Here is a 21,921-nt window from a genome sequence, read left to right on the forward strand (position 1 = left end):
TCTCTTGTTTGTTCATATATGCCTGAAGTGATATAAACTTCCCTCTTATCATTGATTTTGCTGCATCCCATAGATTCTGATATGTCGTATTGTCATTTTCATTAGTCTGTATATACCTTTTGATCTCTGCACTTATTTCTTCTTTGATCCATTCATTTTTTAAAAGTATGTTGTTTAGTTTCCACATTTTTGTGGGATTTTTTTCCTCTTTTTTGCAGTTGAATTCTAGTTTCAAGGCTTTATGATCAGAAAATATGCTTGGTACTTCAATTTTTCTGAATTTGCTGATGTTGTTTTTGTGGCCCAACATATGGTCAATTCTTGAGAATGATCCATGTACACTGGAGAAAAATGTATACTCAGTCACTTTGGGATGAAATGTCCTGTAGATGTCTATCATATCCAGGTGCTCTAGTGTTTTGTTTAAGGCCACTATATCTTTGTTGATTCTCTGTTTGAATGACCTATCTAGAGCCATCAGCAGTGTATTGAGGTCTCCAAGTATGATTGTATTTTTGTCAGTTTTTGTTTTAAGGTCAATAAGTAGCTGTCTTATATATTTTGGTGCTCCTTGGTTTGGTGCATATATATTAAGAATTGTTACGTCTTCTTGATTCAGTGTCCCCTTAGCCATTATGAAATGGCCATTTTTGTCTCTGAGTACTTTTGTTGTCTTGTAGTCAGCATTATCAGATATGAATATTGCTACGCCTGCTTTTTTTGGGGTGTTATTTGCTTGGAGTATTGTTTTCCAGCCTTTCACTTTGAATTTGTTTTTATCCTTGTTACTTAGATGAGTTTCCTGTAGGCAGCATACAGTTGGATTTTCTTTTTTAATCCATTCTGCTACTCTATGCCTTTTTATTGGTGAGTTTAATCCATTTACATTTAGTGTAATTGTTGACACTTGTGAGTTCCCTATTGCCATTTTATATCTTGCTTTCTGTTAGTTTTGTGTCTTGTTTGATCCTTCTCTTTCGTTTTTCTATCTTTTGTTTTTATTTGGTTGTATTCCAAACATCTTTCCTCTGTTGCTATCTTTTTTATCTCATGTGCTTCTGTGGTGGTTCTTTCAATGGTGGTTCCCTTTAAGTAATGAAAAGGGTTCCTACCCTGTTCATTGTAGTGCACTATTTTGTGAGTACTTTTGCACTCCATCGTCCTTTGCTACTGTTAATCTCCATCCTCTTCCCTCCTTTCTTTTTGTTGTTGTCACAGTTTAAATTTGGTTTTATTGTGTTCTTCTTGGAGCTTTTACTTGTGGCTTTGTTTTTTGGGTTTTTTTTTTTTGTTCTTTGTATCTGATTGGAGAACCCCCTTTAGTAATTCCTGGAGTGGGGGTTTTCTGATGATAAATTCCCTCATATTTTCTGTATCTGTGAATGTTTTTATTTCTCCTTCATATTTGAAAGATAGCTTTGATGGGTATAGTATTCGTGGCTGAAAGTTCCTCTCTTTCAGGACTTTAAATATTGGGGTCCACTCTCTTCTAGCTTGTAGAGTTTCTGCTGAGAAATCGGATGATAATCTAATGGGCCTTCCTTTATATGTTGTATTCTTCCCTGGCTGCCTTGAGAATTTTTTCTTTGCCGTTGGTTTGTGCCAATTTCATTATGATATGCCTTGGAGTAGGTTTGTTGGGGTTAAGAAAACTCGGAGTTCTGTTTGCTTCTTGAATTTGAGGCTTTAGTTCTTTCCACAGGCTTGGGAAGTTCTCATCTATTATTTGTTTGAGTATGTTCTCCATTCTATTTTCTCTCTCTTCTCCCTCTGATATACCTATTATTCTTATGTTATTCTTTTTGATGGAGTCAGATAATTCTTGTAGGGCTATCTCATTTTTTTAAATTTTTGAGTCTCTTTCTTCTTCTCTCTGTTGTGCCTCAAGTTGCTTGTCTTCTATTTCACTAATCCTCTCTTCTATCTGGCCTGTTCTATTAGCTAAGCTTGTTTCCTCGTTTTTCAGCTCATGAATTGAGTTTTTCATCTCTGTTTGATTTGTTTTTATAGTTTCAATTTCCTTGGAAATATATTCTTTGTGTTCGTCGAGTTGTTTTCTGAGCTCCCTAAATTGCCTTTCTGTGTTTTCTTGTATATCTCAGAGGATTTTTAGGATTTCTATCTTAAATTGTCTGTCATTTAGCTCCAAGGTTTCCAATATCTTAAATTTTTTCTCCATAGATTTTTCCTCATCTAGCTGTGTTACCTCTCTTTCTTTTGTATCCATGATATTCTATTTTCTCTTTCTTAATGGCATCTGAGGGTGGTTTTGTTGATAGTATTAATGAGATTTAATAAAGAATAAAAAGTTAAAAAAATAAAAAAGAAAAAAGAATTGTTTTTTTAAAAGAAGATTAATAATGAAATAAAGAAAAATAAAATAAAACAAAAATTTAAAAAAAAGGAAATTATCCCCCCCTCCTTTTTTTCTCTCCTCTCCTCTCCCCTCTTTCTTGAGAAAATCTTGTGGTGAACTGTGAAGTATATTGTACTAAATAGAACAAACAATGCCTGTAATGGAGGGCCTGAATTGGGGAGAAGTAATAAAGGGGCAAAAAAAAAGAAAGAAAGAAAAAGAAAAAGAAAAGGGTGTATGGACCCACAAAAAGCAAATAAGAAAAAAATTTGGGTCAAGAATAAAATGATTTGCTTTTAGGTGTTGGTTGACTATGAGTTATGATGAGAGGAATAAGAGGGAAACAGGAAAATGGGGGAACAAACTAAAAAATTACTATTGTATTTAGTGGAACAAGAACTAGATAAAATGAAGATCCAGGGATGGGAGCACTGCTATTGTGTTAAAAAGGTGAAGTAAAAACCCCCCAAAATGCCACAAATATAAGTTTGAGTCCCAAGTAAGAAATTGTTCGTTATTGAGGTTTGAATGAGAAGAGATGTAAAGGAGAAAGGAAGAGACTAATATAGAGGGAGAAGAGAAAGAGAAAGAGAAAGAGAAAAAAAGAGGGAACCACTAAAAGAAGAAAAAAGAAAAAAGAGGAGAGAGAGAGAGAGAGAGAGAGAGTTAAGGGTTTTGGAGTGCAACCCTCATAGAGAGAAAGGAAGATGAAAGAAAAGATAATGGGAGATGTAACACTTATGGGTAGTGTAGTTCAAGGAGAGGAGAGAGTAAGACCAGCAGAGAGTTAAACGACCAAATTGGAGGAGGAAAAAAAAATCAAGAATGAAGATAAGAGAAACAAATGAACAAATATAATAAAATGGGATAGGTTATAAAGTCTGCAGATTATTGTTGATTTTGAGAGGTTATCTTCTTTTTTTTTTTCTCTCTCCCTCTTCTTGGTCGATGACTCTGTACCCCAGGTTCTGCCCCTTTGGCACACTCAGGTAGAGGTTTGCAGTTGATAAGTCTCTATGGTGATGTCGTGTATTGTGCTTCAGTCTTGTTGACAGTCGAGGCTCATTAGCATTTATAGGCTCCACCAGTGAGAGAGTCCGTGTTCCGGGAGCCTTTCTCCTAGTCTTTCCTTCCTCAATTAGTAGCCTGATAATCCAGCTATGGGGTTGCTGCTGCTTCTGCCTGGATAGTAAGAGGCTCAAAAAGCTGGCAACTCCCCACTCTATTCCCACTCAGCACAGGGCTCTGGGTGAGGCTTAGTCAGTCAGAGCTGCTAGCATAATCAGGCGGGGCTTCCGCCCACTCAAAGACCTCTGGCTCTGCCACTCTGTGGGATAACATGGGCACGCACTGCCGAGGCACTTGGAGGAATCTCTCGCCCACTATCTGCGCACGCAGACCAGGATATCAGACCGGCTGCCTCACCCTCTGAGTGAAACCCCCGCCTGCACAGAAAAGTTCCAGCGTTGGAATTGGCTCTCACTCAGTCCCCGAGCGCGGCTTTTTCAAGGCGCTGGGGCAGCCCAAGATTCCGCTTTTGGCCCACACAAAGGCCGCTGACTCTGTCCCTCTGTGGGATAACATGGGCGGGCACTGCCAAGGCACTCGGAGGAATCTCATGCTCACTATCTGCGTGCGCAGACCAGGATATCAGGCCGGCAGTCTCACACTCTGAGTGAAACCCCCACCTGCAAGGAAAAGTTCCGGCGTTGGAATTGGCTCTTGCTCCGTCCCTGTGTGTGGCTTTCCCAGGGCGCTGGGGCGGTCTGGAGATTCCGCCTTCAGCCCACACAAAGGCCTCTGACTCTGCCCCTCTGTGGGGTAACACGGGTGCCCATTCCTGAGGCACCTGGAGGAATCTCTCGCTCACTCTCCGTGCGCGCAGACCAGGATATCAGGCTGGCCGCCTCACCCTCTGAGTGAATCCTTCTCCCGCACGGAAAAGTTCCAGTGTTGGAATTGGCTCTCGGTCCCTTCCCGTGCTTGGCTCCCTCAGGGCTCTGGGGCAGCCCGTAGATTCTGCTTTCGGCCCACACAAAGTCCTCTGACTCTGCCTCTCTGTGGGATAACCCGGGCACCCACTCCCGGGGCTTTGGAAGGAATCTCTCGCCAACTATCTGTGCGCACCGACCCGGAGATCGGGGAAAATGGCTGCCCCGCTTGTCTTTCTTTGTCTGGGTTTGGCACGAGTGTTAGCTTGTATTGCCCGGGTTGCAACAGGAACAGTTTTTCCTCAGCTTGGATATCTGTGCCACAGCCTGGTTTGGCCATTTGTGCCGCGGCCTGGATCTATTCACCCCCTTTGCCCGCCTTAGTTTCTATATTCTCAGTTCCCAGTGAAAGCCACCCTGTTTAGGTTAGTGAGGAAGGCGGAGCATTTCTTACTCCCTATTTCCTTCGGGGTTTGATTATATATTTAGCCAATTTTTCACTCGACCATACCTTCGGGTGTATTGTGAAACATCTGGAGGCTCCAAGGATAGGTTTTTCTGCTTCTGGTTGAAGATCTTTTTGAGTTTTGGGGGAGATTTATCGGTATCGCTTCCTACCATGCCATTACTCTAATGTCATCTCACGTCTGTCTTAAGCAGTATAAAGTAAAAAGATCATCCAAAGAATGATCCCAAGAAGACGTCATTAATCTTTTAATGTGAGAGAGGAGAGTGAGATATTTTTTAGGTCCTTTTAAATTGTTCTCCTCTCTGATTCATCCACCTCTGAAATTATGATGTTGCAAACCAACATAAATGTAGTTAGGATGTAAAAGAATAAAGAGAAGAAAGAAAAGGAAGACCTTCTATAATAGAATAAGAAAAACAGGGAAAAAAATAAGAGATAAGAGTTATTTAAAAAAGAGTGATATATGGAAGTAAGGCAATAAAAGAACCACAAATTTGCATTGAATAAGGAAAATAAGATCAACCTAGCTGTAGAAATTGGAAAGGAAGGCAGGGCATGTGACTGTCAGAAGCCTCTCACTTAATTATGCCAATGAAATGTCTCCCAAGGATGTTCACTTTCAAATGAATTTTTCTTTGCCTTGAAATAAATACCTCTTCTTCATCTTGTGACTACTCCAATATTAGTTATCACCTCCTGTTTGGTTCTTGCTTGTTTTCATTATTATTGTATATACAACACCACATTTTAAAAAATTAAACAGGCTATTTTTTAAAGCAATTTTCACCTTACAGAAAAATTGACCAGAAAGCATAAAACTTTAATATACCTCCTCTATTCCTGCACACTTTCTTCTTTCATCAATATTTTGCTTTATTGTGCAATCTTTTTGTTTATTATATTTTCCTATTTATTAGCTCTTTAGTGCAGTGGTCAGAAACCTTTTTGGCTGAGAGAGCCATGAACACCACATATTTTAAAATGTAATACCGTGAGAGCCATAGAATATGTTTAACACTAAATAACTAAATACAAGTAAATGTGTGCATTTTATGTAAGACCAACCCTTTTAAAGTACAATAAGTCTCTGAATTCTTTTTAATAATGTTGTTATGCTGTTGCTAACCAATGATGAATAAAGTACTTCTTACCATTAATGTGACCTCTGGTGCTGCATGGTTTTGCTGATGGCTTTGTAGTCTGGTTGATACATGGTGAGGTTAAGCTTCATGCAGGCATTGAGACTTCCATCCGTTAAACATGATCGTAGGTTGATCTTAACATTTCTTAGATGTGAGAAAGACTGCTCACATGCATACATAGAGCCAAACATCATCAGTACAGCAATACTCACATGCTGCAGTGTATGGTATGTGATGGGAAGCACGTTCCAAGTGTTGACAATCAGCTGGTTTGCGAGTTGAAGTTTTTTCATTTCTCCCCACTTGTCTTTGCTCGCCAACTCTGCTTGCTGTCGTGTGAGTCTTTCCAAATCTTCATTCAGTGACTTGAACTTATTCACCCACATGTCTGAGGCCTTCAGGTCAGCAGCTTGTAGCTCAAAATCTCTGATGAAGACACTGGGGATGTAACTCAGGTTGGTGTTGTCCACTGCACACTGGTGTGGATGGGTGATGAACTTAAAAAGATCAGTGTACTCATGAAATTCTCCAAAGCATGCTTTGAATGACTGCAGGAGATTAGATGTGAAGCCAGCTAGCTGCTGAAGATCAAGATGTTGAGCAGGGTCATTTGCTGTGCATGCATCTTTAAACTTTCCCAGTTTTTCAAAGTGAAGAAAACAACCTGTTTCAATGTCAGCGATGAAGAGTTCCAGCTTGTTTTCAAATGCAATCACTGCTTGTTGAAGAGATAAGACTATATTTCCAATGCCTTCCATTTTTACATTGAGCTGGTTCAGATGTTCAGTCATGTCCTTGAGATAGTAGAACTTCAAAAGCTACTCAGTGTTAGCTAACTCAGGATGCTCGATGTTTTTCATTTCAAGAAAAGTCTGGATTTCACTCAGACAAGCCACGAAATAGCTGAGCACCTACCTTCCCTCTTAACAACCAATGCACATTGCTGTGCAGAAGCAGACCAGAATAATTATTTCCAACTTCATCCAGCAGTGTTTTAAACTGGCGATCATTTAAAGCTCAGGCAACAATAAAGTTGACCACCTGAATGACCAGCAACATGACCTCACCAAGCTGCTCGCCACACATCTGAGCACAAAGCACCTCCTGATGTAGGATGTAGTGAAAACTTAGGATGTGTCTCTTTTCATGTTCATGAAGAAGAGCTATGAATCTTCTTTTTTTCCCCACCATGCACAGAGCATCATCAGTACACACCAAATTAAGTTTATCCATGGGTAGATTTTTTTCTTTAGCGAACTCAAAGACTTGAATAACTCTTCCCCTCTTGTTGTCTCTTTCATAGGCAAAACAGCAAGACTTTCCTCACATAGTGTGTTGCCCACAGCATACCTTGCAATCACGCTGAACTGCAATAAATGGCTTATGTCTGTTGACTCATCCAAAGTGAGAGAAAAGAATGGTGCTGCATTTATGTCCTTCACTTGTGTTGCCTCAATTTGATTTGCCATCATGATGGTATGATTGTGAACAGTTCTTGCCGACAGAGGCATGTCTTTTATTCATTTGATTATCTTGTCTTTATCTGAAAAGTCATCAAAAGGTTCATTGGCAACTTCAAGCATGAATGTTTTGGCATACTCCCCATCTGTGAATGGCTTTCTGTTTCTCACAATTGCTAAAGCACCAGCAAAGCTAGCCAAATTCCAGTCACCTTGTTGCATCCAAACACAGAGTTGCTGCTGACTAGCTTGCACTCTGCACAGTAGCTCTTGACATGCTTTCTTCCTGCTATCCCCCATTGGATATTTAGATGCAAATGTAGTATGGCGTGTGTCGAAGTGCCACTTTATATTTGATTGTTTCATCAATGCAATTTTATCATTGCATATTAGACACACTGCAGAACCTGCTCTCTCCACAAAGGCGAATTCCTCTGTCCATTCCTGCTAAAAAGTATGATAATCCTCATATTTTTTCTTTTAGCCATCTTCTTCATCAAAAGGGCTTCTGCAATTAGCTAGCTGACCACTTAATTAAAAAGAGGGAAGTTTACTTCCTGACCTCACAACAGCCCATATATGTTAAGCATTATCCAATAAAAATTTGGTGTTGTCCCGGAGGACAGCTGTGATTGGCTCCAGCCGCCTGCAACCATGAACATGAGTGGTAGGAAATGAATGGATTGTAATACATGAGAATGTTTTATATTTTTAACGTTATTAATTTTTTATTAAAGATTTGTCTGTGAGCCAGATGCAGCCATCAAAAGAGCCACAGCTGGTTTGCAAGCCATAGGTTTTCGATCCCTGCTTTAGTGCAAAGATTATAATTTAGTTCTAGCAAAAAATAGTCAATAAATGCTAATTTTAGACTAAATTATACAGAATGTAAATTGGATAGTTAAAAACATGTATAATAATTTTACTATAGTTTTTTATATCAGACTTCTAAGAATATGATGAAAGCAATAGACTTTAGAAAAAAATAATTCAAATACATGTGTATACACATACACACACACACGCATGCACAAATACTGTATATCTATCTCCAACTTTGACTATAAGGGAGCTCTCCCAGGTTCAGCACTATTGACATTCTTTGTTGTAAGGGGCTGTCCAGTACATTATAGATATTTAGTGACATTCCCAGCCTTATTTCTAGGTTCCAGGAGCAATTCCCTTCCCTTAAATGACAATAAAAATGTCTGCAGACATTGCCAAATGTATTCTGTGTGGCAAAATTGCCCTTGGTTGAGAATTCCTAAAGATAACTCACTAGACCACATGTAAGAAAGTCTGTATTGCTATATACACATAAAAAGAAATTTATTACATACAGCAGACACAGTTTGTTGAACATATATTTACTAGTTATTTTTATACATATAGAACAAGTAATTATTCAGAGAAGTTCTTCATTGATAATAAGATATAAAAAAAATGTTTTTGTTTCTTGATTTTCATTTAATTTATAATTTAGAAATTCAAGTATATATTTTAAAATCATTCCTGAGAAAATGGTAACTGAAATTGCCTTTAAAACTAGAAACATGACTCATAATGCTGTTTATTAGTTACCCAATCATTGACTCAGATTCCTAAATCACTCGGATGTACTGTATTTCCCAGGTATAAGACAATGCCATGTATAAGATGTACCTTAATTTTCTGAAGTCTTTTGTTTTATGGGGGGTTTTCTTTGTGACAGAGATAGAGAGAGGGACAGATAGGAACAGACAGGAAGGAAGAGAGATGAGAAGCATCAACTCTTTGTTGTGGCATCTCAGTTTTTCCTTGATTGTTTTCTCATATGTGCTTTGACCAGAGGGCTACAGCAGAGTGAGTGACCCCTTGCTCAAGCCAGCGATCTTGGGTTCAAGCTGGTGAGCTGTGCTCAAACCAGATGAGCCCGTGCTCAAGCCAGTGTCCTTGGGGTTTCAGATCTGGATCCTCTGTGTCCCAGTCAGATGCTCTATTCACAGTGCCACTGCCTAGTCAGGCTTGGGGCCCAAAATTTGAAAAAAAATATGTATTACATAAAGTTATTGAACTTAAATTTTATTCATTATAAAATTCATACAACTCCTCATCACTGTCTAAACTCCCATCCATTAGCTTGTCCTCATCTGTGTCTGATGACAAATCACTATATTCAACAATAAGCACAAAATAAGCTCAAAAAAGCAGAAAATGCAGGCCTGACCTGTGGTAGTGCAGTGGATAAAGCATCGACCTGGAACGCTGAGGTCGCCAGTTCAAAACCCAGAGCTTACCGGGTCAAGGCACATATGGGAGTTGATGTTTCCTGCTCCTCCCACCTTTCTCTCTCTTTCTCTGTCTCTCTTCTCTAAAATGAATTTTTTTTAAAAAGCAGAAAATGCAAGTACAAGAAAATTTACAACCACTGTATAAAACACATCCAGTTTTTAGACCTCAAATTTTTCAGAAAAGGGTGCGTTTTATACATGGGGAAATATGATATATAAATAATCAAACCAACACTGAGTGGGCACGTGCTCTTTATAATACAGTTGGAACTACAAAGTCCTAAAAAGTGAAGGGAACATGTTGGGTAAACAAATGTTTTTAGTTTTGCTCACTTATATTGGGGCAGCTATAGTGGGCAAAAGAGGGAAAAATAGGGATGGAGAAAGACTTTACTTGGGTTAATGGGTGCTTGATACAGAGTGCTGATGATGTTTGATGGAGTTGTACACCTGAAACTTGTAAGGTTTTGTGAACTAATTTTATCTCAATAAATTCTATTTTAATATGTCATTATATTTATATTTACAAAACAATATTTTATTTCAAAAAGTACATGTAATAAACATGTCAGTTTTGGGTATATTCTTTGATAGAAAATATATGAAATAAACACTATAAAAAAACTGAGAAACATATTATATTAAAGTTAAAAGGGCTTCTTGGCTTGGCTCAAAAATAGTTTAGTTCAGAGTGAAGAAAATGTGAATCATAACATCTCTGTGAAGTTTGACCAAATCATATAAGAAGCATCTTCATATGGTAGATATGATTATGGACTGGAGTCAAGTAGGCTTAGGTTAGAATCTTCTCCCTGTCCTTTGAAAATATTTGGCATTGGGAAAACTAAATAAACCTTTTGACTCCAAGTTTTCTCATTATTATAATAAAAAAATGAAGATTAAATGAGACCATGTATTTAGAACTTAGCAGATACTCAACTAAGTTAACAGTAAGGGAACCAATGTTTGTTGAACACCTACTATGTACAGCCATTTGGCTAGGACTAGAAAATATTATGGTAATTGTTTTCTGTATAAAACTAATATTAATATAATATCAGTTTTAGTATTGCAGGACCTTAACTCTTGGGAAAAAAAGAAAGATATACTGTTATATTTTCAGTGAATGATAGACCCATGATCAACATAGTATATACACAGTGTCAGTTTTAGGGACTTCTTAATAAATTATTACCAAACTAATTAAATATTCTTTTAGTTGTAATTATAAAATACATAAATGACAATGGTGACTTTTACTTAGTTTAACAAGTTTGAATATTTTTATATATTTACCATATAGTATATGATTTTAGTTTTTTCAGTAGGGAAACTCTAAGAAATTTTTTTCCCTTATGTCTTATGTTTGTGTCTGTTGGTTCCTTTGGATGTGGACAAGGATTTGTGTTTTGTTTATCTGTGAATACCCCAGTGTGTTTAGTGTGTTCAGCACAATGCCCTTATCTGGTTGCTCTCTGAGTGAGCAGTTCAGATGAGGTAAACTCAATTGAATTGAATTGCTTGGAACTGAAAGCTCCTTTTAAGTGCTGCTTATTCTCATAGACTCTTGGAAGTCACTGGAGCTGAAATACTTAACTATTTTTTATTCTTATATACAAAATCATTGCTCTATTGGCATGAGGAAATAAAAATGTCTTAACACAAAGAGTTAATGTGATTGCTAAGCCTTACAATTACACTATTAGAGCCAGTATATCCATTCAAGGTAACTGACTCAATTCTAGAGTACTTGTTTCATAGTCTGATGCCTTCCCTGTATGAATAATTATAATTTTTAATTGGAAGGTACATCAACTTTTATGTATTGGTTTTGCCACTGACATGTCAAATGTGTGGTAAGTCTTCAAATGAACCTAACTTGGAACTTGAATCTCATAAATTACAATCCAAGATTAAATTTTAAAAACTTCTCTTGGCTGACATCTTGTGGTAGATTTTTCAAAGTAACAATTCAGTTTTGGAAAAAATACAGGTTTCAACCTTGCTAAAAAAGAATAAAAAGACCAAAAATTTACATAGAAATAATATATTATTCTGCCACGAGTTCAATAAAGTTCTAAAATATCTCTGATTTAAAAGTAACATTTATAACAAATCTATTTTACAATAGTTTGATATATTAAACTTGGGAAAAATAAGAAAAATATTAGTTTATTCTTATTAAATATACCTGATATAAAACTAATTCAAACCTTTTTCTGTTTCATTGGTCACTTTCTGAAAACTTTAAAATTAGATTTAGCTGCTGAATAAATTGTATGTATTGTAAGCCAATTACAACTTACTATCAATTTTAAAAAATATACAATTATAGTAAAATATATAATACAAACTATAATTCAAATAGAAATTATTAGTTGATAAATAACATGATTTACTAGAATATTTGCAATATGTATGCTCTTATTTTTTTCTTGTCTTGATAACCAGAGGTCTTCTTCTCTCTAGAATATATCTAGTATGCTCTAAAACTAAGTTAATTACTTCTCTACAAAAAGGCTGTGAGTTTTCTCAGAAGAAATAAGACCATTTGATTGGGTCTTATAATTAAAAAATTAAGGTAATTGCTAAAACCCAAAAACAAACAGTGAAAAAGGAATACAGTTTAAGTACAATGCCATCAATTATACTGATGATAGAAAGTTGACAAATGATTGCCGAAGCTTTGAATGCATAAACCAGGTGATCTATTTAAAGATAAAGTTAGACATAATTGGGTCTTAAGAACTCTGCTTTATAATCCATTAACCATTTTCACAGACTACCAAGATTACCAAGATAAGAACATTGGTTTCATAGAACAAATTCATAAATCTTACCTCAAGCCTGTTTTCACACTTGAAGAGTGGTTAAATTCAGCCAACTCTTAATGGGGCACCAGTTTGATGATGTAGTGATGAATTTATTAACCATCATCCTTCTCAATTTAGGGAGATTCCACACCTGTACCAAAGTCAGAGCTGCTTCTGTGTTTTATTGGTCAGGAAAATAACCCTTGTTGAGATATAACTCAGGTAGAAATGTAATTGTTTCATCTTTCAGCTAGAAAACAACTTAGTTATAATGCAGACATTTCACTGAAAATTCTTTTTTTCTTCTTTTCTAAGTGAGAGGAGGGAAGATAGAGAGACAGACTCCCACATGCACCCCAACCAGGATCCACCTGGCAACCCCCATCTGGGGCTGATGCTCTGACCACCTAGGGAGATGCTTACAACACATCTATTTTTAGCATCTGAGTTGTGGCTCCACAGAGCCATCCTCAGAGCCCCAGCAGGTGTGCTCTAATCCAGTACCCCAACCCCCAGGCCGCTTACCGATTCATGGGCCATTTGGTACTGGTCTGCAGAGAAAGAATAAATAACTTACATTATTTCCGTTTTATTTATATTTAAGGCTGAATGATGTTTTATTTTTTAAAAAAACCACATTCCCTCTGTTACATCGGTCTAAGACTCACTCTTGACGCTTGTCTTGGTCACATGATACATTTATCCATCCCACCCTAAAGGCCAGTCCATGAAAATATTTTCTGACATTAAACCGGTCCATGGCCCAAAAATGGTTGGGGACCACTGCTCTAATCGATTGAACCATGGCTTCAGGAGGGGAAGAGAGAGGGAGAGAAAAGAGAAGCAAGATGGGGAGGGGTGGAGAAGCAGATGGTTGCTTCTCCTATGTAGCCTGACCAGGAATCAAACCCAGGACTTCAACACACCAAGCCAACACTCTACCACTGAGCCAACTGGCCAAGGCATCACTGAATATTCTTGAGGAGACAACTCAGGTAATCTTATTCTCAACTCAATTCTCTTTCAACAATTACCTTATGCCTACCTTTTTATAAATACTCACAGGTATTTACATTGATCATGAACTCTGGGAATTATATTTTGTACCTGCTATCATACAGAATAATTGTCCATTATATTATTTTTTTATTTTTTTATTTTTTTCTGAAGCTGGAAACGGGGAGGCAGTCAGACAGACTCCCACATGCGCCCAACCGGGATCCACCCGGCACGCCCACCAGGGGGTGTCGCTCTGTTGCTACCAGAGCCACTCTAGCGCCTGAGGCAGAGGCCATGGAGCCATCCCCAGCGCCCGGGCCATCTTTGCTCCAATGGAGCCTCGGCTGCGGGAGGGGAAGAGAGAGACAGAGAGGAAGGAGAGGGGGAGGAGTGGAGAAGCAGATGGGTGCTTCTCCTGTGTGCCCTGGCCGGGAATCGAACCCGGGACTTCTGCACGCCAGGCTGACGCTCTACCACTGAGCCAACCGGCCAGGGCCCATTATATTATTTTTAATCATCTACACTGTGGTCTTTGTTTCAAAACAAAAAATAGTGGGAAAAGAATGCAAGAAGAAACCTTCATTTTTATTACTTTTTTAATTTATTGAACGAGTATTTTTCATTTAGGTCTATCCAACTATCTCAAAGTCTGTGCATTAATAACTTTATAATTTTTTTTTCCTTATGCCCTTGAAGAGGTCCCATTTTCTTAATGGAAGAGATGTGTTTAAATTGTCTCAGAGCCATGTTTGTTCTCTTTGCTTGCAGCCCTAGGATATGTGAGACTAGAAACACTGTCAAAAGAAGTCTTAATTGACTTGCTAACAGTCACTTTTTCAGTAGGAATAATTTTGATTAGTAGGGAAAGTGTCTTCTCATTGTCTTTTTTCACTGACAAATAATATATTGTTTTTGTGTCTTTCTTTACTGAGCCTAAAGCCTTTAGATTTATTGTTCAATTAGTCTTCTTAACATTCTGTAAAGTTAGAATGGGGAGTAAATTCCCAATCTACATGAAGGAAGAGTAAATGAATTATATCACCAAGTCAGTGAAAAGCAGAGTTAAGAACACTGCTTACGGCTTGCCTTTATTGCAATATTGGGTCATTATTTCTCATATTACAAGAACCTCTTCACAAATAACTGGAACTAGAGGGTGAGGCCTAAACTGGTTTCTTCATATTTAATTTTAACAATGACCTTTTGAAATAATAGCAAATATTGGCAGAAGACAGTATGGTATTTTAATACCATATATTAATAAAATCAATTTTGTTTTTCAGGTTATATAAACTAGTTAACATTCATTAACATATGACAATATTAACTTTCACTAATAAGTGAATGTGGAATCTAATGTATTTTTCCTTTTATTATTAATAAACTGGCTTAATCTGTTCCTTTTATTGTATGAAAATTAAGCAGTTTAATATCATTTTAATTTGTTTATTTTAACCATGTATTTTTGAAGTTTTTTACTTCTATAGAGATAACTTAAAGAGTACCATCATTTTATTTCTATCATTTTTATTTTAAAAGATTTAATTCAACCTGTAAAAATACAAAAAAAATCAATGTTAAATATTTTATATGTTTCTTCACTCTCTGCCTTTCCTTGTTGCATTAGAAAACTAAGAAAATGACAATCTACATGGTATATTTGATTATAACTCAAAAGTTGAAATGTCAGAATTCCCAGAAGCACAGTTATCTGCAGGATTGGAAGCCCAAGTCTGTGGACCAGGGTAAACTAGAGATTCAAATAAGCTTTAGTTATACATTTGAACTTTAGGCTCTGTAGAAGAACACAAATTTGGTATCATCTGAGATTTTCTTTTTGTAAGTCAATATTTACTGGATCTAAAGCAAGGGTCTCAAACTCAACTCAGCAATGGGCCGCAGAGCAAGATGCTAGAGAAATTAAAAATACAAGTAGGCCCCTAGGCTTACTTAATTTTATCCAAAATATTTTGAACTTCGTGGATTAGTCTGAGGGCCGCACAAAATTGTTCGGCGGGCCACATGCGGCCCACGGGCCGCGAGTTTGAGACCCCTGAAAGGAACCTTTTTTAATGTTCTTTTTTGAATTTTTCCTTTGTATAAAGCAACTTTAGAAAAAATAAAGGCTGAAGGTCCAAGGTTACCTGAAATATGATCAATAGTGTCCCTGTATACTCTGGTTGGTTGATGCAACCAATGGAACTCAAGGTTCACTACATCACATGTTTTAATAGCCTCAAAAATGTCAGTTCCAGAAAGCTCATAACTTAACTTTAATTTATAGGAAAGCATTTCTCTGTATAAATAAAAAACAGGGGATTAGTTACTAATTTCTATTATAATATCTTTTTAAGCAGTTAAAGCTCTTTTATTTACATTTCATATTATTAATCAAACAAAAGGTAAAATTTCTTTTTCATTGGCAATGTAACATGGTTTATTTTATTTTATTTTACTGAGTGATTTTAGAGAGAGAGGAAGAGAAACATTGATTTGTTGTTTCGCTTATTTATGCACTCACTACTTGATTCTTGTATGTATCATGACCAGGGATTAGACCTGCAACTTTGAAAATTGGGATGATGTTTTAACCAACTGAGCTACCTGGTCATGGTCTATAGTTGTTTTTAAAGCAAATGTGCAGTCATATTTTAGTCATTCATAAAAGATTAATTTCTGTATTGTAATGTTTCTTGTTTCTAACTCATTCTATTTTACACTGAACTTCTTCATTTCATGTTATATGTAGACTAAATTACTCAAATATGGATGAGAGTAGTAAACACATCTAATTTTAAAATTATATTAATTTTACTGATACTGAAGCTAAGCAGAAAGACAAAGTGAGGAAAATTACTAAAGATCTCTTTGTGAGCTGATACGAGGAGCACATACATGGATTGGAAGCTTCTACTGATCATATTAGGGAATGAATGAGGAAAAATTAGACATCTGAAGCTTTTAATAAAAGAAAAATTGCTTTCAGAAAAGATGAAGCAATGAAGGTGTATTGGTCCCCATGTGGGAGTAGGAAAAGGGAAGATTCTTCTTAACACAAGAATATTCTGGGTTCCAATTCAAGCTTTGTGAATATTGAACATAGGTCTAAATAAGAGCTTGCAGAACCTCCAAAAAACTTTGAAGCCAGACTCTGCCATGGACCCCCAAAAAGCAGTTATTCTTGCTACTGTTCCACTGCTTGATAACACTGGGGTCAATAGCAATGATGTCTACAATGTTTACCCATTGTTCTACTTGCAGTGTATATTGTGTTTTCTTAATGGATCCTTAGATAAGCATTAAAAACAATCTCCTTTAGGAAAATTTAGTTTTTAGACAAAAAGTGAATAACAACAGATACAGAGGCAATATTTACTAGAGTATAATGATCTCTTTCTCCTTCTTTCTATGTCTATATTTCATAGGAGAGTGTAGGTGCAGATGGAGAGTGGGTAGTTACATGGAAAATAAAGTGGGAGAGAAATAAAGAAAATGTTGTAAGGTTTTCACAAGAGGGCTGTTGCTATAGATCAGAAGTTGGCAAACTTTTTCTGTAAAGAGTCACATAGTAATTATTTTAGGTTCTGAAAGTAATATGGTCTCAGCCATTGTTACCTGGAAACACCCATATATACATATAAACAAATTATCATAGCTGTGATCCAAGAAAATTTACCAAATTAGTCAGCAAGCCAGATTTGACCCATCAGCCATAATTTTTCAACTCTTGAAATGTATTATAATTAATATTTGATGTACTTATGCAATAGATGGAGAGCAAGAGTCGTGGATGGGTTCAAGACCGATCTCTGTCATTAGCTGTATAAGGAAAACATTTTCCTAGCTAGCAAAGGTTTTACATCTGTAAATGAGAAAATTAAACTTACCTTTTCTAAAGTTACTCTCTGCTCTAAAATGATAGGAACTTTCTCTGTGCTCGTTTATTTTTTCTTCATATTTTTAAGACAAAAATTATTTAGCCTGACCTGTGGTAGCACAGTGGACAGAGTGTTGACCTAAAATGCTGAGGTTGCCAGTTCAAAACCCTGGGCTTGCCTGGTCAAGAAACACGTAAGAAATAACCATGAGTTGATGCTTCCTACTCCTCCTCCCTTTTCTCTCTCTCTCTCTCTCTCTCTCTTCTCTCTCTAAAAATCAATAAATAAAGAATCTTATAAATATATTTAAAATAAAGAAAAAGAATTGTGTTATTTTATGAAGGCTAAATAAAAATTGTCCACAAAATCATGCTAGTCATTTAAATTTTTTGAAATGTGATTTCTCTGAAAGAAAGAAAGGAAGCTTTTCTTCCAAACATATGGAATGCTTTCTCTCATTTCATTCTATGTGAATCATCAGAATTTTTCATGGCTCTCTTATGAAATCCCAACAGAAAGCAGGGCACATAAAACCCTGGAGAATACAGGGCAAATGCCCTTAAAACATTATTATTTTTTTCTGAATGGACCCTGATTTTTAGTAAACAATAGCATCTGTTTCTTCACACCAAGACATTCTTTTTACTTTCAGTCCTCACTCTTGACTAAAATTGTTTCTGATTCCATTCCAAGAATTTATTGATTCCAACATTCTCAAAACTGATCTTTTTTCTAGGCTTACATAAATCATAATATCTGTGTTTCTATTGTTCCCATTTTTTTTTTCTAACTCTACAGGAACTCATGGCATGTTTTGGTCAATTTCTTTATACAAATAGAAAAATACAATTGTTTAAAACCTTCCAGAATCAAATGGGACCCTTCCTGCCCTGTTCTCCACCAGATCCAGTCCTGGAGACATCATTTATATTTTAGCCTGCTCCACAGAATAAACTGACCTCTCTGGTGTGTCTAACCATTTCCTTAACCCATTCTTCAGCTTGAGTTACACAAAACCAGAGCTGTGCATTTATTAATCTTGTGATTAAGTCATCCCTCACCATATCACGGTTCACCTTCTGCGGTCTCACAGTATCGTGGATTTTTAAATTGTATATATCTAATTTTGTATTACAGATTTTTCACTATATTGTGAGATTTTGTGGTATATAGATATTTTTACATATTTATTATCTTAATTATTTAGAAAGTGGTTAAGAGCATAGGAAGTGTTTATAAGAGTGTGGGAAAGGTTAATAACAGTGTGGGGAAGGTTTGTAAGAGTGTGGGGAGGGTTTATAAAGACTAAAAATATATTTAAATAATAAAATAAATATAAGGTTGCTACTTCACGAATTTTCCCCTATCGTGGGGGCATCTAGAATCTAACCTCCATGATAGACAAGGGACCACTATAATGTTAAAAATCACAGACAATGTTCTGAAACAAAATCCTTACCCATTCAATATAATTTAAAACATATTTGTTGATTGCTTATTCTTCGTCCAGCACTGAGTCAGGAAAAGGGTATCGAACAGAACCATTTGTCCTGGACTGAACCATCCCCTCGGGATACTAAGCATGCTCACCAGTACTTGTGTTATAGAGTGCAGTTAGTTATTCTTGGTGGTATTCATTCTAGACAGTCTTTACTGAGGAGCTACGTTCTAGCTGTTATTGAAGGATAAGTGATATATCACATAACAATCAAAGAAAAAAAAAAGGATAGCTCAGAAAGATGAATAGATTAAGCCAAAGTGAGAAGGAATTAATGAGAACTAGAGGAGAATAGCAAGCTCAGCGTATAAGGTATTGAGAAACATGACCTGAAGTCAAGATGAAACACAGGATGAAAATAAATTATAAAACCCTTGAATTCTATATTAAGAAATTCAGATACTTTTACCCCAAAGGGGAAATAAAAGCATACTGAACATTTTTGAGAGAAAGACTAACATAATCAGATTTAGAAAGTCTATTGATATGACAAGGTTGAAAATGTATTAGATGACAAAAATCTGGAAGTAAAAAGGCTGGTTAAGAAGGTAGTGAATGTTGTCCCACAAGGAGAGGTATTAAACTTGTGTTCATGAAAAGTATGTATTAATACTTTAAAATTATGTATTAATCATATTAATGATACTATATTGATTAAACAATAATTAATATGTTAATTATATTAATACACAATTATAAAGTATTAACAAATGATATTTAAATTAAGTATTAATAAAGAAGTACATGTTTAGATGTAGCTCATTAGAAACAGTTATCTTCTACGATGAGAAAATATTCTGCTGTCTAATACAGTGGTTGGTATTCAGGCAATGCTCACTATACATATGATGAATAAATTGAATCAATAAAAAAATTATTTCCTTTACCTAAGGCAGTTCTCTGGAGCATCCAGTGATCATAGGCCACATTTTAAGAACCATCATTGTACTTTCATTCTTCCTGCAGTCAATTAGCAATGTTTGCTTTTTATCTTTTCATTAATTTTTCCTAAAATGTCAGTAGGTTTAAGTTAAGTAGTTTTAAAATCTTGCTTTGCTGTTTGACATATCCAAGTATTATGAAATAATGGGTGTGTATCATTAATTTATGCTGCATATCTTCTATTACTTCATATGGGGTAGTAACATTTAAAATAAATAAAATTAGCAAAGTTAACATTTAGCTGTTACTACGTGGCATTATGTGCTGGAGAATACAAAGACAAGTTGAAATAACCTACTCTAAATGGCTCACAGCTTAGTACTGGTTATTGGAGAGAGATTCATCAATAATTACAATAAAATAGCCTGACCAGGTGGCAGCGCAGTGGATAGAGCGTCAGACTGGGATGCGGAGGACCCAGGTTCGAGACTCTGAGGTCACCAGCTTAAGTGCAGGCTCATCTGGTTTGAGCAAGGGGTTACTTGGTCTGCTGTAGCCTCACAGTCAAGGCACATATGAGAAAGCAATCAATGAACAACTAAAGTGCCACAACAAATAATTGATGATTGATGCTTCTCATCTCTCTCCATTCCTCTCTGTCTGTCCCTATCTATCCCTCTCTCTGACTCTCTCTCTCTCTGTCTCTGTAATAAATAAATAAATAAATAAATAAATAAATAAATAAATAAATAAATAAAATATATTGAAGGCTATGTTTAATATATATAGGGTAGGGCAAACATAGGTTTATAGTTGTTAATATGAAAAACAATACAGTAAATAATAATATAAGAATAAACTTTGTGTTTCCCATATTCACAACTATAAATCTACTTTTGCCTTACCCTGTATGACATTTAAAAACATGTAAATTTAACAAACTCTATTTCACAATCATATATTAATTACCTAGTATCTTTTTAGATTGTGTGTGAGGCCCATTCTCATTTACTAGTCACAAACCTCCTAGTCTAATAGGAGCTCAGTTGTAAACAAATACATTTTAATATCCCATGGTAAATGCAAAAACTGAATAAATATAAGTAACACATAGGAGAGTTTAGTGATCTCTGTGTCAGTTGAAATTCTCCAAAAAAAAAAAAAAGTCAAGTTGGGATTTGATGTTCAAGAAATTTATTTGGAAGAAACATTTATGAAAGATAAAGGCATTAGGAGTAGACAGGGAGAATCTTCAGACCATAGTGCTGGTGTACATTTGTAAAGAGAAAGAGGCAAGTCAGTTTAGGTAGAAAGGGTCTTATTTCAGCACAATTCTAAGAAAGTCATAATTGAACGACAAGATAACCTGGACATGTTATCTTTGAATATATGTATCTTGATTTACTGATGTCACCCCATTAAAAATAAATAAATTAAATAATAAAAAAAAAAGAAAGTCTTGGCCGATGAGCAAAAGTTTTTCATTAAACAAAGCAAAAGTTTTCCATTAAACAAATTTTTCACCTGGCAGGAAGTTACTTAACCTAATACACTGCCATAATGTAGGTTTATCAATTTTGTCCTAGGTAGGCCATCCCAGCACTCTATGAGACTGACTGCTTCTGGATGGTGTGGTTTGTGATAGGATCATTGAACCCCACAATCACAGCTCAGAGATCACCTCTCATATTTCTTTCACTGTGAAGTGAGTTCCCTGATCATGTAGGCACTGGGATTTCAGGTCTGTGGGTAAGGCATTTCGAATCTCCCAGATTGCATGCTGTCTGAGGCTTATAGGCAAGAAAGCCAAACTGATACTACATAGAATAGGTACCTATTTCTATAAGGATTAACTTCTGTCATTCAAGGATGGGAGTGACATGATATGGTAGCACTGTGACTGAAGGGTTAGTTTCTCACCTAATGAAAATGTACCCAACTGCTATTAACACGTTTAATATTCAATCATTTATGCCTTGATTGACTTTAGTGAGTGGGATTTCATTACAGTGAGCTTAAACATTGCATAGATAGACAGATGATAGACAGTTAGATAGATAATATATATAAAATGCTCATATATATATATTATAACCATGTTCAAAAACATAGAGTAATCCAAAATATGAAAGATATTACTACCAAATAAGAAGACACTTATGAATATATTTTTAGGCAGCTAACACTATTTTCAAATTATCTAAGAAATGGAAAATAAAATAA

The sequence above is a fragment of the Saccopteryx leptura genome, chromosome 2 (genome assembly GCF_036850995.1).
Source record: "Saccopteryx leptura isolate mSacLep1 chromosome 2, mSacLep1_pri_phased_curated, whole genome shotgun sequence".
Classification (NCBI taxonomy): Eukaryota; Metazoa; Chordata; class Mammalia; order Chiroptera; family Emballonuridae; genus Saccopteryx; species Saccopteryx leptura.